General features: G+C 58.6%; 1 protein-coding gene across 3 annotated transcripts in view; it reads right to left on the bottom strand.

The window, feature by feature from the left end:
• The window catches only part of SBNO2 (strawberry notch homolog 2), a 56,944-nt gene extending 43,319 nt beyond the window's left edge, over positions 1–13,625 (bottom strand). For 2 of the 3 annotated variants that reach the window (XM_063110487.1, XM_063110489.1), the window contains exon 1: positions 9,758–9,850. The gene's annotated coding sequence lies outside the window, so the exon portion shown is untranslated. Of the gene's footprint in view, positions 1–9,757; positions 9,851–13,557 lie in introns of those variants that run through there. The other variant, XM_063110488.1, reaches the window with a different exon arrangement.
• Between the last annotated feature and the right edge of the window lie 2,122 nt (positions 13,626–15,747).

The following is a 15,747-nucleotide window of genomic DNA, read 5'->3' as shown; positions in this document are numbered from 1 at the left end:
GAACCCGACAATGGTTTCTTCCAACCCTTGTACCCCACAGACCAGCTGACCTCAGGCACACTCCTGGGCCATGTGCCCTGCAGTGCTCGGTGTGGCAAGAGCGGCCACCACTGTCCACCCTGTTCTAGAATCAAAACAGCAGCAGGTCCTGAAAGGGGACAAGACGCCATCTGCAAACACATACTAACAGACACACTGGGCGCCTGGCCAGGGTGTGAGGTCCAGGGAGGGGATGCTTGGGCTGAGGGTCACTATGTGGACAGGGCACAGAGCCAATCCTCAGGGTGTCCCAGCCCCAAGGGCGCACAAGGCCAGGATCAGACCCCCCAGCGCCAAGGGTTTGGCCAGGCCGTAGCAGGAGACTGACGAGTGAGGGAGGATCTGGGGGCTGCCCATGTGTAGGAGGGAATGCAGGGGACAGAGAGTAGTGCTGGGGTGACCAGTGGCCCCAAAACTCATATCCACCCAGTACCTGTGAATGTGACAGTATTCAGAAACAGGGTCTTTGCAGATGGAATTAGTTAAGATGAGGTAATAAGGGTGGGCCCTAAATCTAATGACTGGTGTCCTATGAAAAGGGAAATTAGGACACAAATTTCCATATTTGGAAATTTGACCTTTGGGAGATAGCTGTGTGGTGACAGAGGCAGGGACTGGAGGGATGTGGCCACGCCAAGGGACGCCTGGAGCTCCAGAAGCTAAAAGGGGCAGGGAGGACCCTACCCCAGAGCCCCTGGAGCCTCTGGTGAGAGCGCGGCCCTATCACACCTGGATCTCAGAGGTCCAGGCTCCAGGACTGGGAGAGGACAGACCTGCTGTTTTGGGCAGCCTGGTTTGTGGTGCTCTGCTGCGGTTGTCCCGGGAAGCTCACAAAGAGGGAGGGAATAAGGCAGGCTACAGCCCAGACCCTTGGCCCGACTCTGGGGTGACACTAGCGCCAAGTGCTGCAACCTTGGATTTCTACAGAGTCCCCAGGAGGCATCTGGACCACAGCAGCTCAGGGATGCCAACAGCAGGCAGAGGCTGCTGCTCCTGAGCCCCAGGCCCTCTGTGCATGCACATGCTGAGCAGCGGGGCTGGGAAAGCCTCCAGAGCCAGTGCCCTCAGCCAGCATGGCCTGCGATGTCACATGTGGGTTGGGCAGGAAGGGCCCCTTCGTCTAGGGCAAGGACAAGGTGGGCTACCCGGAAGCGCAGGAGGCTGGGGTCCAGGCGTGTGCTTGTTCCTTGAATGTCCAGTTCTGCTCGGCAGCTGGAGGAAATTCAGCAGCTGGTCCCACCTCTATAGTGGAAGGTGGTGCACTGGTCTGTAGGACCCCAGAGCCCCATGTGCCCTGCACCTGGCCAAGCTCACATACTTCTCAGAAAAGGAAAGGCACATGGTCTGCACTCGGGCCTATGGAAAGGGTTCTGAATCCCAGCTCCCCAGGAAGACCCCTGCCCTCCCCACTGCACCATTGGGCCTCATTCTGGTGGGCCCTTGGGAATGACGGCCATATGGCCATCACAGTCCCTTTCCTGGGGAGGACTCAGGGGGTCACAATTGTGGGGCTCCACACCACACCCCTGATTTCCAGCAGCATCCCCTACCTGTGGCTTCTGGAGCCTTCTGCAGGGACAAAGGGGCCGGGGAGGGCAGGAGGGAACGTTCCCAAGCAGAAAGATGGCTGAGGACAGGGAGGAACCTGAGTGGTCCACCAAGATGCAGGAGATCATCTCAGACACTCCAGGAGGGGTGGGGTTGGCTTGCAGAGTAGAGACCCTCAGCTCTTCAGCAGGGCTGCCGGCACCTCAACGAGACCCTATATTGCCCTGAAGCAAACCAGGGCACCCAAGCTGGAGATGGAGCCAGGAGCCTCTGTGGGCGGGGCCCAGTGTCCCTGAGGCTGCTGCACCAGGCTGTGGGAGTCGATGCCCCAGGCCCCAGTGTCTGACCAACGCTGCCTGGGGGCTCCATGGGCAGGGACCAGGTCAGGGCTGCTCAGCTGGCTCCAAGGCCCAGGCCTGGCACAGTCATCATGGGGCTGAATGACGGCCCAGGAAGTGGACAGTGAATGGAGGTGCCCTTGGTGGGGGGACCTCATGGCCCATCACCTGATTCTCAGGAGCACAAGGAGCAGAGCCAGCAGGCCGCCGAGGATGAAGACCCTGTGCACCGGCACCTGGCCCACACACCTCGCATGGAGAGAGAGGCTCACCCCATGAGAAGAAAACTGCACCTGGGGAGTAAGAACCAGACCCAGACCCCAAATGGATGTCATGGAGGCTGGGGGGCAACATTTGGTGAAACACACATTTATGCAGGAAAGGAAAGCCTCCAAGATGGCTTCCAGAGGCAATGACTTGGTGGACCCTGCCACTGGCTCTCTGCTCAATGCACCAGCCAGCCACGGACTCTAGACCCTTGCGCTCATCCAGGACAGACCAGTCCTGGCAGAACAGCACTCTCTCACAGACGCAGGTTGAGGCAGGCACTTAGTAAAGACAGGCCAGTGAGTGGTGTAGCCCTCAGGAGGCCAGTCAGCATCCCCCGACCCACTCACCTGCCCTAAAGGCCCAGTGGGGAGTGAGAGACTCCCAGGACATGGCTGGGGACACAGAGCCTGGGTCTCAGGGGCTCCAGCCCCCTGACCTGTCTACTCCCAGGTATGCTTCGGCCTTCCCAGGAGAGAGCTGAAAGGTATCTCGAGGTGATGGCCCCTGTCCACCTGCCCGGCTAATGCATCTGCTCAGCAACTCCCGCTGTTACCTGATTTTTAAGCCTCTGCCCACTTGCACCATGTTATAGCTTCCCACAGCATTCCAGTACCATCCTCACAGGCCACCTCTTCTGTGAAGTGCCTGCTCAGGGCTTGTGTTTATTCATGGTCTTTAAGAGGCTTCTGACACACTGAGCTTGTGGTCTCCTCTGACCTGCAGGTCTTCTTCTGAGCAGACGTTAGGCCAAATCCCATTCACCCTTGATTTCCTGGTCCTTTGAAACTGGCGGGCCCTTGTGTGTCTGAGGTCCGGGCGGAGAGGGGTCTGCCCGCCCCATGCTTGGGGCTGTCCCTGCTAGATGCTGGGTGCGTCTCAGGCCAGCCAGCCCCCTGGGGAGCCCTAATTGGAACATTGGCTGGTGCTGTCCACAGCCGGGTTATGCAGGCCCTAGATGAGTGGCCCGACCTCACCACTGTCCTCAGGCTCTTCAGTCCAGCCTTGGTGCCACAAACATCTCAAGTGACCTTCGCCCAAGGCTGAAGGGCATCAGGTCTGGGAGGAGGAAACTTCAGGCCGGGCTTGTGGGATGGGCAGTACCAAGACCTGCCTGTGCTGTCCGCTCAGGAGACTCACTTGCTTTGTCCCAGCAAACACCCTCTGAAATGGACCATGGGCCCCTCTCTGGGGAAGAGGGTAGAGGGCAGCAGGAACCCCGGGACTGGCCACCGGAGCCTGGATCCATTTTCTCTTTCTGCCATGATGAGTGACCAGGAACTTTATTTTTATTTTTATTTTTTTTTATTTTTTAATAAAAAAGATGACCGGTAAGGGGATCTCAACCCTTGGCTTGGTGTTGTCAGCACCACGCTCAGCCAGTGAGCAAACCGGCCATCCCTATATAGGGTCCGAACCTGTGGCCTTGGTGTTATCAGCACCGCACCCTACCAAGTGAGCCATGAGCCGGCCTGACCAGGAACTTTAAAATGACACACATGTGCCCTCTCCCAGTTCTGCAGGTCACCCAAGTCTGGCTGAGCTTGCTGCCTCCTTGGCCATGGGCTTCGTGAGGTGGAAATGAGGGTGCCGGCTGCCCAGAGCTCCTGTCTGGACTCTGGGAAAGAATGTGCTTCTGAGCTCAGCCAGTCAGCAGAATCCCAGTCCTTGCAGCTACGGGACTGCAGCCCCACGTCCACACTGGCTGGCAGCCGGGGTGGTGCTTGGCCTCCAAGGGCCGTGTACTCCAGGCCACGCTGCCCCTCCATTGTCAGGCTGGCAGGGCCATGCATCCCTCCCGTGCCTCAAACCTCTGATCACCCCTCTGTCAAGTCTCTTCTGTCTCCAGCCGGAGAATGTTCTCTGTTGTAGGGACCCTGTGACAAGGCAGGCCCACCCAGATATTCCAGGGGAGCCTCCCACCTGAGGACCCTCCACCCAGTCCCATCTGCAGAGCCCCTCTGCACTGGGATGAGGACAGGGATGTCTCTCAGACCAACCCTGAACCCAAGCACGGACACAGCATTATGCTGCACAGCCTCACAGTCCCACCACCCCCACGGCAAGGCTGGCCTGGCCCTGTGGGTACATAACAGGCTCTGGGGGGTGTGTTCCTGCTCTCCTAGACACCTGGAGGCAGCAAAGCCCCCAGTATCCTCTTCTCAGGGTAACCATCCCCACCTGGCCACCATCCTCCCGAGGGGCCTGAGCTGGCCTGGGCCAGGTGCATAGGGGCTGAGCTGGGGCAAGCCCACACCCACAGGAAGGGGCTGGAGAGCCTCCACAGCACAGGAGCGTGGCCTAGGGTTTCTGGATCATCTGATTTGTCAAGAGAAGCCACATGTCTGGATTTGGGGTGGCAGTCCCTGGTTTTTCAAAGTTGGTGGTTCAGGTTCCTCCAGGTTCCCACCATGCCAGGGTGGGGCCCCTGGTTCCCCGTTATGAACCAGGATATCCCTTGACTCCATCCCTGAGAGCCCCCAACATCCACCTGGGGACTCACACCTTCCCTGAGCCCCACCACCAGAGCAGTGGGCCCGAGTAATTCTAGAATCTTGCGAAACCCCCAGAAATGCCTCGGCCAGTTTGCCTACACCCAGGCAACAGCAAAAGAAGTCCCCCACCCCATGCCACCTGTGCTAAGCTAAGACCTACCCCAGGCCAGGCTGGGAAGGGGTCGTACCCCCCACTCCACAGCTTCAGGGCAAGCCTCTCCCCAGGCCTGCCAAGAACATTCCAGCAAATCTGAAGCAGCCCCGAAGAGTATGCCTCTGCTCTCCTGATGCCCTGCCGAGCTGTGATGTGACAGAATCCAGTTCACACCCAGCTAGTCTGACAACTTGACGGATGACTGTTCCCACCAGCTGGTCCTTAAGTGACAGACAGACTGGAAAGATTGTGTGCTGAGCACTCCCACCTGGACCCCAGAGCTATCATGGTCACTAGGGCCTGGGGTCAGGCCACGTGCCCAAGGCCAGGCAGTGAGTGTGGCTACCCAGGGAGGCGAGCCTTTCCTTAGTTTATCCGACGTGCAGAGGAAGATTACTTCTCATTGCAGGCATGGTGGGCAGCACCCAGGGCGTCCCACAGGGCAGGGACCTTCTGACTATCGCCTCCCCTGGAGGCCGCACCCCAGCAACTGTGAGTCAGTTCCACAAAAGCTTATTGCCCACTGCAGACCCATGGCCACCACTCCTCCCTCCTGGATGCTCATGTGACCTGCATCCATGGCCTTTGACCCCAGTGGGAGTGGCACTATCACTTTCGAAATGCCACAGGTCTTGGAGCGAAGGCCAAAGCCACCTTTTTCAGTTTCACTTGCGGACCTGCTCCTGCTTGGGGATGCAGGCCAACTTCAGGGAGGAACCCTGCCATCTTCCCTCAGATGGCTGCCCTCCACACAGACACAAATGCGTTCTGCCAGGCGCTGCCCCAGGCCCTGGCCAGGCCCTCTCCTCACTAGGGCACCGGGTTTCTCAGTGCAGGGTCTGGGTCTGGGAAACATGAGGCAGCGAGGCGTTTGGCACAGAGGAGGCATCAGAAATACCCCTGCCAGCCTTGGGCAGAGCTGGTCAGATCCGCTGTCCCATCCCCTACATAGGACATGGCAGGGTCCTAATGAAAGCCACCTATGACAGCAGCAGCGCCAGGGGCGGGCCAGCTGCACTGACTCAGTGCTGACAGGTCACTTCTCTCCCTGCTGTCACTGGAGTTGAGGGCCTGGCCTCACATGGTGCCATCAGGGAGCAAGAAGCCCAGGGTAATTGTGGGAGAGCCAGGGTGCATGCCCAACCCACAGGCTGCTGCCTCCTGCAGGGACCAAGCTTCAGGGAGAAGTTGCCCTGCTAAGCTCTCATGTGGACCTCCCACCCCAGGACCACCCAGCCCCTGCTCACCATCAGAACATGGCCCAAGGCACACCCTGCACTAGGGGTCCAGGCTCAGTCTTGAGGTCACAGCATACAGGCTTCTGAAGGGTGAGCACAGGCCTTGCTTTTCTTTAAACACTCTTTTTTTGGAGATACAACTCACATACCGTGAAATTCACCCACTTAAAGAGTATGCAACTCAGTGGTTTTTAACCTCTTCACAGAGTTGTGCAACCACCACCTCTATCTAGTTCCAGAACATTCCATGACCCCAAAAAGAAGCCCATCCCCATCAGCAGTCAGTCCCCATTTCCTCCCCCGGCAACCACAAATCCATTTTCTGTCTCTGTGGATTAGCCTGTTCTGGACATTTCATATAAATGGAATCACACACTGTGTGGTCTTTTGTGTCTGGCGTCTGTCACTGAGCGTGTTGTCAAGGTCCACGCACACTGTGATACATAATGTGTGGATGGCAAGTCTGGTCTCGTCTCCTCAGAGGGCCCAGCAAGCCCAGAGGGAGCAGGTGCTGGAGCTCCAGCATCCGAAGCCCTGCCTCAACCAGAACCCCAGCTCTGCCTTTATCACCTGGAGCTGGGCTGGGCCCTCACCTGAGTCACAGCCCCTGTGATAGGTGCCCACACCTCCCAGCCAGGGAAAAAAGTGACCCAGGCAGTGTCCCTGAGGTCTGCTCTTGGTCCCAGCCCCGTCAGGTTGCAAATCTGGGATCAACCTCCATGCAGTAGGTGGGGGTGTGGAGGGAGCAGGTCCGAGAACAGGGCTGGGAGGGTCCACCCACACTGCTGGGCAGGCGGGAGGGTGCACAGGCGAGGAGGGGGCAAGCCAGGACGGGAACCTGGTCTGGGTGACCTCGCTGTCAGGCTACACCCAGCCCTCTCTGTGTGCTGTCTGGCCACACAGCCCTTGGCTGTGGAAAAAGTGACTGGAGACACTCCAAGCCTGCCCACGACAAATCACACGCCCACACACACACAACGCAGGCACACGTACACACTCATGTACACACATGCCCACACATGAAACACACACATACAAAACATATAACACACATGTGCACACACATACATATGCACACACAGACGCACAGACCCTGGGACCATGGGGGCCTCCAAACACTCCCCAGTGTCAACCTTCTGGTGTGTTTACACTTTCAGACTGTGCTAGGCTAGGCGGGGAACAAGCTGATCCCGCCCCACCCCTTCATGGGGGGCCCCCCTGGCAGGGAGGTGGCCTCCGCCTCCAGGGACTGGACTCTGGGCTGACACAGTTGCCTCTTTATTCTGGCCAAGCTCACTCCCGCTGTGTCAGCGTTTCCGGTCCAGGCCCGGCTGGAGGGGCGTCTGGGACTTTGCTAGAACTGAGCTGGTCACACCTCCGGGCAGGGGTGGGGACCTGTGGGCTGTGGGAAAGTTTGGGACGGCTCTGGCTGCTGACCCCAGCCCAGCGCAGTCTCTCTGGGCCTTGGTTTCCCTGCCAGGCTCGAGGGCAGCAACTGGCCCATGATCACAGTGCTGAAGAGCACAGGGCCCTCCCCTCCTCACCTGCACACCTGGGGCCCCGCCTGACTTCAAAGCCAACTGCGAATGAATGAACAAGGAATGCTGCCTTTCTGTGCCCTGACTACAGACTCCCTGGAAATCCGGCCCCTTGTCTGGGCCCCGGGGCTCTCCACATCCCTCTGTCTGCAAAGCCCCTCTCCCCAGCTGGGGTCCTCCTGGGGCAGGTGTGAGCAAACATCCCATCCCACTGAGATCCTCACAGTTAAACAAAAGTGCCCTCCCTGTCGTCTGGAATCGCATCCTGGGGGCCTGGCAAGCACCTGACAGGCACAAGAGTCTGCCTGCATTTCCCTGCAATGAGACTCCCTGCTTGGGACCACCCCACCACCGAGAGGCCCAGATCTCTCATTTGGGCATTCTCCGCAAGGACTGAAAAGGCAGCCCAGAGCAGACGACTCTCAGAAGCCACCACCCCACCTCGGGGGGCCTCCCGTGGGAAAATCCAGGTCAAGGGCAACCAGGAAGGCTGTGAGCAAGAGGGTGCTTGGGAAGAAAGGGTGTGGACAGTGCGAGCCTTTCTCTGAACCATCCTCTAGGTCCTGCCACTCTGTTCCCAGGGTCATGTCAGGGAAGCCAGCCGGGGACGGTGTCCATGGCAGCACGGTACCCCTCTCTGTCAGGCTGACAAGCAAGGGGCAGGGAAGAGCCACTGTGGGGTCTCAGCTGCCCTGGCCTGGAGGAAGGGGCTGGGCCTGGAGTAAAGCTCACATCTGCTTTCCCAACCAGAAGGTGCTGTCCCCTAGGAATTTCTCCCGAGTTTCAATGGCTGTAACAGGCAGGCTTCCTAGGCCCTCTGTTCCTCACCTGCTCTTGCCTTGAGCTTCTAAGAAGCACCCACAGTGAGCTGGCAGGTGCCAGGTAAAGCAGGCTCCCAGTTAGGTCAGCCCAACACGGCCTCCCCTTGCCATGCTGGAAAACACCCACCCCCCAGACTGCCAGCAGGCATCAAGGCAGCCCGGCTCCCCAGTTAACAGGGAGCAAACTGGTGGCACTAAACCCAGCCTGTCCAGGCGGCCCACAGGCAGGAAGGACGTTCTAGAGCAGGCGGGACCAACAGGCATTCCGGGAATCAGAGACCAGGGGATGCCCCAGCTACAGACTTTATAGACTTGATTTTTTAAAACTTTTCAGGGTGTTAATCAGTCCATCCACGGACACAGCCCCACCCCCCTGCCCCAGCGTCCCTGAGGGGCTTGGTGGGCTCTCCGCCTCCTCTGCTCCCCCCACCTCCAGGCCAGTCTCAGCTGGTCCCTCCAGGCCCCACCAGGAAGAAAGCCCCTTGTGGGCAGGGCCCACCTAGCAGGCTCCCCCCCCCCCCCCCCCCGCCATCAGCCACGGGTCACCTCTGTCCACTATCCTGCCTCCCGCCCGTCCCTGGGGTTCGAACGCCAGCTCAGACACCACACTCCCGCCCCAACACGCTCTGCAGACCCGGTGCTGATGGGCCTGGGGTGAGCTAATCCCCACCCCAAACCGGGGGACCCACCGCAGAAACCTGGGGACAGGCCTGTCAGCTCCTCCTGGAGGGATCCCCAAAGCTGAGGAGCCAGAAGAGGGGTTCCAAAAAGGGGCACACTGAGGAGGAAGGAGCACGAATGCCCAAGGGCCCTGGGGTCAGAGGTCACCCAGAGGAAGTAGCTGGGGTCAGGAGATGCACAGGGCTGAGGGTCACAAATATGAAGGGGTCTGGATATCAGGGAAGAGAGGGTTCGGGGGTCACCAATGGGGCTCCGGGGTCACCGAGGAGTGTGAGGTCAAGGGTCACTAGAAAAGGAAAAGTCAGGGTTCACCAAGGAGCGCGGAACAGTAAGTCACCGAAGACAGCGAGAAGGAAAGGTTGGGGGGTCGCCGTGGAGAATGGGGTCAAGGTTCACGGCGGAGGGCGAGGGTCGCCCAGAAGGGCGGAGCCAAGGGTCACGGCGGGTGTCGGCGAGCGGCGCGCGGTCAAGGCCCATGCGCAGAGCGGGTCGCGCGGGGGTTGCCGAGACCCCCGGAACGGCCGGCCCGGGGCGCGGGAGGCCGTTGGGGGCGACGGGCCGCGCGGGGCCTGGAGCGGGGTCGGCCCGGGCGGGGGTCGCGGCGGAGTCGGGCGGGACTCGCAGCCGGGCGCGCTCACCTCGGACCCTGGTCTGGCCGGGCGCGGAGCCCGCGGCGCCTCAGTTTCCCCGAGCGTCTCGGCGGCCGCCGCTCACTTCCGGGTTTCGGGCGCCATCTTGGGGCCCCGCGCACTTCCGGTCACGCCGTGGGGGCGGGGCCTCCGAGGGGCGTGTTTGTGGGCGGGTCCTGGGCGCGGGGGCGGGTCCGCCTCCGAGGCAGATCCCAGGAGGCCCGGTCCCCGAGGCCGGACTCTCAGGGCTCTGGGTTCGAATCCAGCCCTGCAGCGTACTGGTGAGATGTTGGCACGCGGCTTACTCACCCTGAGCCTCAGTTTCCCCCTGTGTAACGTGCGGATGCAGTCGAGCCTGCTGTGCTATCCGCAGCCCTCCCTCCAGACCGTCCCACTGCAGGCACCCTTGCACGGCTCCGACCTCGGCTCTAAAGCCCCCTTCTCTGACACCCAGCCGTCTAAAATGGACCCTGGCCCCCTGTTGTGTCCGTCCCTTTACCGCCTCCCACCAATCCTCTACTCATTCTGTCTCCCCACCCAAATAACTGTTCTGGGACCCCACCCCCGCCACAACAGGAAGACTGGCACACCGGGTGGGGGGTCCGGTAAGTCCCAGGGGTCACCCCAAGAGAGCAGGAACCTTTGCGGCAGGGCCACAGGGGTCTGGGGGGCTTCTCCCCACAAAGGCTTCCAGGGGCCTGATGCAAACTGTGGGGATTTGCCTTATTGCAAGGAGGAATGGGACTCAGCCCTGACACAGGTGGCTTGGAGCCCAGGGGCAGTTTCCCTGTAACTTGGACCCACCCTGGGGTGGGCCAGGCCAGTTCAGGCAGATCGAGTGTGGATATGACAATGTTTGCAGCAGCTCTCTGGACCCAACTCGTCAGCAGCCACAAGCGTCCTGTACCCATTCCAACTGCCTGAAATGTGAGCTTACTTGTCCATGAGGTTGTTTATTCCTTCGACGAACTCTTATGGATGCTGCTCTGTGCCTGGCCATGAGCTGGGCAAAGCTGGGGCCCCAGAGAGGACTCAGTTCTCTGCCCTGCCCACAGGCAGCCCCTAGTCTAGCGGACAGAGAGCCAGGACCACACGCTTCCACATGCGTGATCGGACCTGAGGCCCAGGGAGGGGTGGAGTCTTTTCCTAGGGCATCATGGAGGGGTGGAGGGGATGTTGGAGCTGGGGTTTTGAAGTTCAAATAGGAGTCTGACAGACGGACAAGAGAAGGAAGGGCAGTCTAGGCAAAGTAAAAGCTGGTCAAAGGCTTAGTCTGGTAAGAGAGAGAGTATGTTTAAAACCTGTTTTCCCTACAAAATTCAGGCCATGGTTACCCCTGTAACCAAACCCAAAAGTACAAAGGAGTAGATGGGGAAACTGAGATGCAAGAGAGGAGAAGTAATTTATCCAGAGTGAGCTTCAGTTTGGTAAGCTTAGTTTTTTGGCAATGTGGGTTGTGCTTTTGACTTTGAAACTATTTTCTGTAGCTAATGAAAAGCAATTAAATTGAGCAACAAGCATTCAAGATTCTGAAGGGTGAATGACCCAATTTGGGAGATGGACGGTGTCCAGTTGTGTTTGTCCATTTCCTCCCACACAGGATCAGCCACACAGTTTTCAAGGCCCAATGAAAAACAAAAACGTGGGGACCCTCACACACAAACTATTAAGGATTCAGGAGGGCAACAGCAAAGCGGTAAACCAAGTGCAGGGACCCTCTGAATGAGAGTCACACATGCACAAAGCCAGTTCTGTTCCCACAATGGCTCTAAGAGGTAGGGACTAGTATTACCTGCATTTCACGGGTGAGGAAACCGAGGTTCAGAACTGTTCGGTAGCTGGCCCGAGGTCACTGAGCGAGCTGGGGAAAGGTGTGGACTCGACCTCTGCCACATCCACCTTGGGAAACCACAAGGTCTCTACGGGTAATTTTGCCTGAAACAGGGGCGGTTTGCCCAGGCTGGGGTGGGTCCAGCCATCTCAGCATACAGGAATCTGCCAAGTTGGGGGATGTCTAGGGAATTAGTCAGATTCGGGGATTTCCAGGGAATCACAAGAGGCGGACTTGGATAGCAGTAGAGTAACAGCTCTGGAGCTCGTGGCACAGCTTGCCGTGTGAGCACAGGATAGGTACTTAACCCCTCTGTGCCTCCATTTCCCCACCTGTAAAACGGGGATGATGATATAATAGCAGCTAACCTCCTAGGTTGTTCAGACAACTGGATGGATAGTGTCTACTATTTATATGAATATTTCCAGGTGAAATTCCAAATCTTTCCTCAGCCAAGTCCACGGGGTCATTAAGCAAATGAAGGCTGAGGTTGGACGTCTAGAGAGGAGAGGTTTGGGGCAATGCAAATGCGCAGGGCTAGGCCGGGGGTCCTGGGTGGCCCTAGCTCTCCTGTCTCAGGCTGCAGAAGGAACCCCGCAAGGGGACACCCACCTGGTCAGATGTGCTCATGGCCCCCTCTTCCAGCAGACCCACCACCCTCTAGGGCTCCCAGCCTCCTAGCTCTGGCCCAGGCCCAAGTCCTCGGTGCACTGCAAAGGATGGAGAGGGCTCCTGGCAAAAGAAGTTGTGTCAAGCCAGATGTCTTTTGTGTCCAAGGACAAGGCCCTCATTCCCCAAGCCCTTCTTCTGTCTCCATCTCATGCAGTGTCCTCCCAAACGTCCCCCATCCCCAGGTCCTATGACAGGCTTGTGGAAGTAGGCTTGACAGGTAAAATACAGGACACGCTGTTAAAGTTTAATTTCAGCTACATGACGAATCTTTTTTAAGTGTAAGTATATCTAAGGCAATATTTGACGTAAACTAAGAGGTCTCTTCCATGTATCTGAAATTCAGATTTAAACAGGAGTCCTGTACTTTTATCAGCAAAATCGGACAAGCCAATATGGGAAGGCCACAGAGAGAAACAGGGTCCCAGAGCCGGGCCACAGATCCTCCCCGGCCAGCAGGAGGAGGCCTGGGCTGAGCAACCCCTCTCCTGACCCTCAGTGTCCTTGCCTGCTCAGGGGGCCTGGTCTTGGGGATGTGCCGGAGTGAGGCCACAGTACAGATCATATCTTAATTATTTCAAACAGCAGAAGACTTCACATGAGCCTGAAGGTTGCCCCTAAGGACATCCTTGGGTACCACACTGTTTCTCTGCCTGGGAGGTGCCATGCTGGAGTGTCCCTGCCCAGCCTCAGTTTCCCTCCTGGGCAGCAGGAAGGACTCTGGGGCTATGTCCATTTTGCAGTCCAGGAGACTGAGGCAGGAGAAGGCTGTGCCAGGGAGGGGACGTTTGGGGGGTTCCTGGAACAGAGTCTCAGACCTGGGCAGGTGGGCCTGGCCTGGCCCAGCCCGATTGGGGGTGCGTGGGGATGGGGACAGAGCCACTTCCTGTTTCTCGGCATTCTGGAAAGTCCCGGCATTCCCGGGCAGTGGGAGCACCCCTCCCTCCCAGCCCACTGGGTCCGGGTCCCTACCACTTCCCCTTTCCACACCCACTTCCCCTCAACCCCCCAGCCCGAGGACCCACCTCCTTCCCTCCCTCCTGCCCTTTCCCTCCTTTCTTCCTCTCAAGCCCCAATCAGGTCCCTCCCCATGTGCAGGAGGGGAAACTGAGGCAGAAGCTGCAGGGTCTGCCCAGGCCAAAGCAGGCTACGTCTGTCCCTCCTGGACCTCTCTGTCTCTCTTTCCGACTCCCTGTCTCCCTCTTTCTGACTCTGTGTCTCTGTCTCTCTCCCTCCTTTCCCACCAGCCCTCCCGTGAGCCGACCCCGCCCCTTCCAGCCAACAGGCCCCTCCCTGCGGCCAGACCTACCTGCCACCTGTTCTGAGGTGTCCTCAGGCGGGCGCTGGCCGGCGTGTTCCAGGGCCCTCCTCGGCCCACCCTGGGCCCAGAGCAAGATCCTGCCAGGCCCGGCTGGGACTGCCTCTGTGTCAGGACAACTTCAGGGAACAGCAAACCTGTCCAACGGGTTTGCGATCTGCCCGGGACGGGCCTTCCCGCCTCTGCACTGAGACTGGGGCACCTGGGCTGAAGGAGCCAAAGACACACCTGGCCCAGCAGCCCAGTCCAGGTCAGGGCTGCATCCTGAAGTCAGGGATCCAGGGCAGACTGGATGGTGAAGAGAGATCAGCAGTTCAGCTGTCACCCTGAGGGGAAGGATTATCAAGGAGAAGGCAGGACATGTGCACAGGCACAGAGGGGGGAGAACATCGAGGGACCGTGTGCAGGGGCTGGGGATGTGGGGGCCGATGGACTGGGAAAGCGGGGCGGGACAGTGGAGGCCTTTATCCCAGGGATAGTAGGGAGCCATTGAAAGTTATAGAGCAATGGAGAGGTACAGTCAGGGTGGGCTAGAGATCACTATCTGCTATCATTTATTGGACAGGGTGGGGCAGAGGGGCCACATTTGGGATCAGAAGGCTCATCTGGTGGTGAGACCGAGGCTGGAGGCTGAGCTGCTGCCCCAAAGATGGCAAAAGGAGCCAAACTTTGAACTTTCTTTCTATCAAAGGCTGACTGTGAGCCATGCTGGAGCTGGTGAAGAGTTGGGGGAGGAAGTGAGGACCCTCAGGAGGCCCCCTCACCCCATACTCTGCACCCAGCCCCACATCGCAAGGTTACTGGCTGGAGAAACCTCAAAGGCCAAGCCAGGTAGTTTGGCTTTGTCCCTGGAGCCATGGGGAGCCATGGGAGGATTTAGAACACCAGAGGAGACACAGCTAAGGCGGGGCAAAGTGAGGGGGATGCAGAGGCCAGGGGAGAGTACGTGGGGAGGGCTGCAGAAAGGGAGGGGAGAGGAGGGACTAGGCCAGCCATAGGTTTGGGGCCACATATTTATTCAAGAAGCATTTATTAAATGCCCTCCATGCTGTTTGCAGGTGTCAAGGCCACGACAGAGAACAGAGCATGCCCCAAGGATGCTCCCAGGTTGCAAAGAAGCAGGTCATTGTGCCACACATGGCACCGATGCATTGGACCTTCAGGGGCTGTCCCTGCAAGGGGCCCCACGCCCAGCTGTCCTCCTAGGTGTGGGTGCAGCAGCCAACCCAGAGTGCTGATGTCACCTGTTCTGGGACTTTCTGAACCTTTACCTTGGATCCAATGCCCAGCCCCAAGGGAAATTCCAGAGCAGACAGGGGCTGGTCATGGCTGACTCATTTTGGGGCTCCCGAGGGGCATTGAGGTCATTTGGAGAACTTTATGGAAACTCAACTACCCTGCTCTCAGCCCTGGTCCTGCTGTATCCCACAGGGGCTTGGGAAGAACCCGGACTCCCCAGCCCCAGCCCCAGGTGGGGCACCCCCATCAGAATCTACAAAGCAGGGTGGGAATCTTGGTTCAACAGGTGAAAATCCAGGGGAGGGGGATTTGAGCTGCTCTGGTGTGTTTTTCATCGCCTGCTGGTCATCCCATGTCCCCAGGGCTGCAAGGATGACCAGTAGAGTATGACTCCATTTATATGAAATGTCCAGAACAGGCCAATCCACAGAGACAGAAAGTGGAGTCGTGGCGGCCGGGGGCTGGGGGAGAGGGTGGGGGAGTGACGGTGAATGGGGTTCGGGGCTCCTTTTGGGGTGATGGAATGTCCTGGAATTAGGTAGAGTGGTGGTTGTACACTGTGCATGTACTAAATACCTCTGAATTGTACACTTTGAAAGGGTTAATTGTGAAGTGAATTTCACCTCAGTAAAAAAAGGACAGAAAGAGAATGCAGCCTGGTGGTCACAGGGTGACGGTTCCAGACTCAAGCGGCCAGCACGCTGCTGAGGTCAGGTTGGAGTCCGGCCCTAATGGAAAAGCTCCTCGCTGGGGTCGTTCCACGGCCACCGCCCGTGATAGTCACGTGGCGCACACAGACACCTGACAGCACGCAGTGGGAGGGCTCTGCACCTCTGAGATCCTCCTCCCAAAACCCACCACCGTGAGAAAAACACCAGGCAAGTCCCAACTGAGGAGCCGTCTACGAAACACCTGCCCAGTCCTCCTCGCAGCTGCCCAGGC

Source organism: Cynocephalus volans, chromosome 10 (genome assembly GCF_027409185.1).
Source record: "Cynocephalus volans isolate mCynVol1 chromosome 10, mCynVol1.pri, whole genome shotgun sequence".
NCBI classification, from domain to species: domain Eukaryota; kingdom Metazoa; phylum Chordata; class Mammalia; order Dermoptera; family Cynocephalidae; genus Cynocephalus; species Cynocephalus volans.
This window is presented reverse-complemented; position numbering and strand designations above follow the sequence as displayed.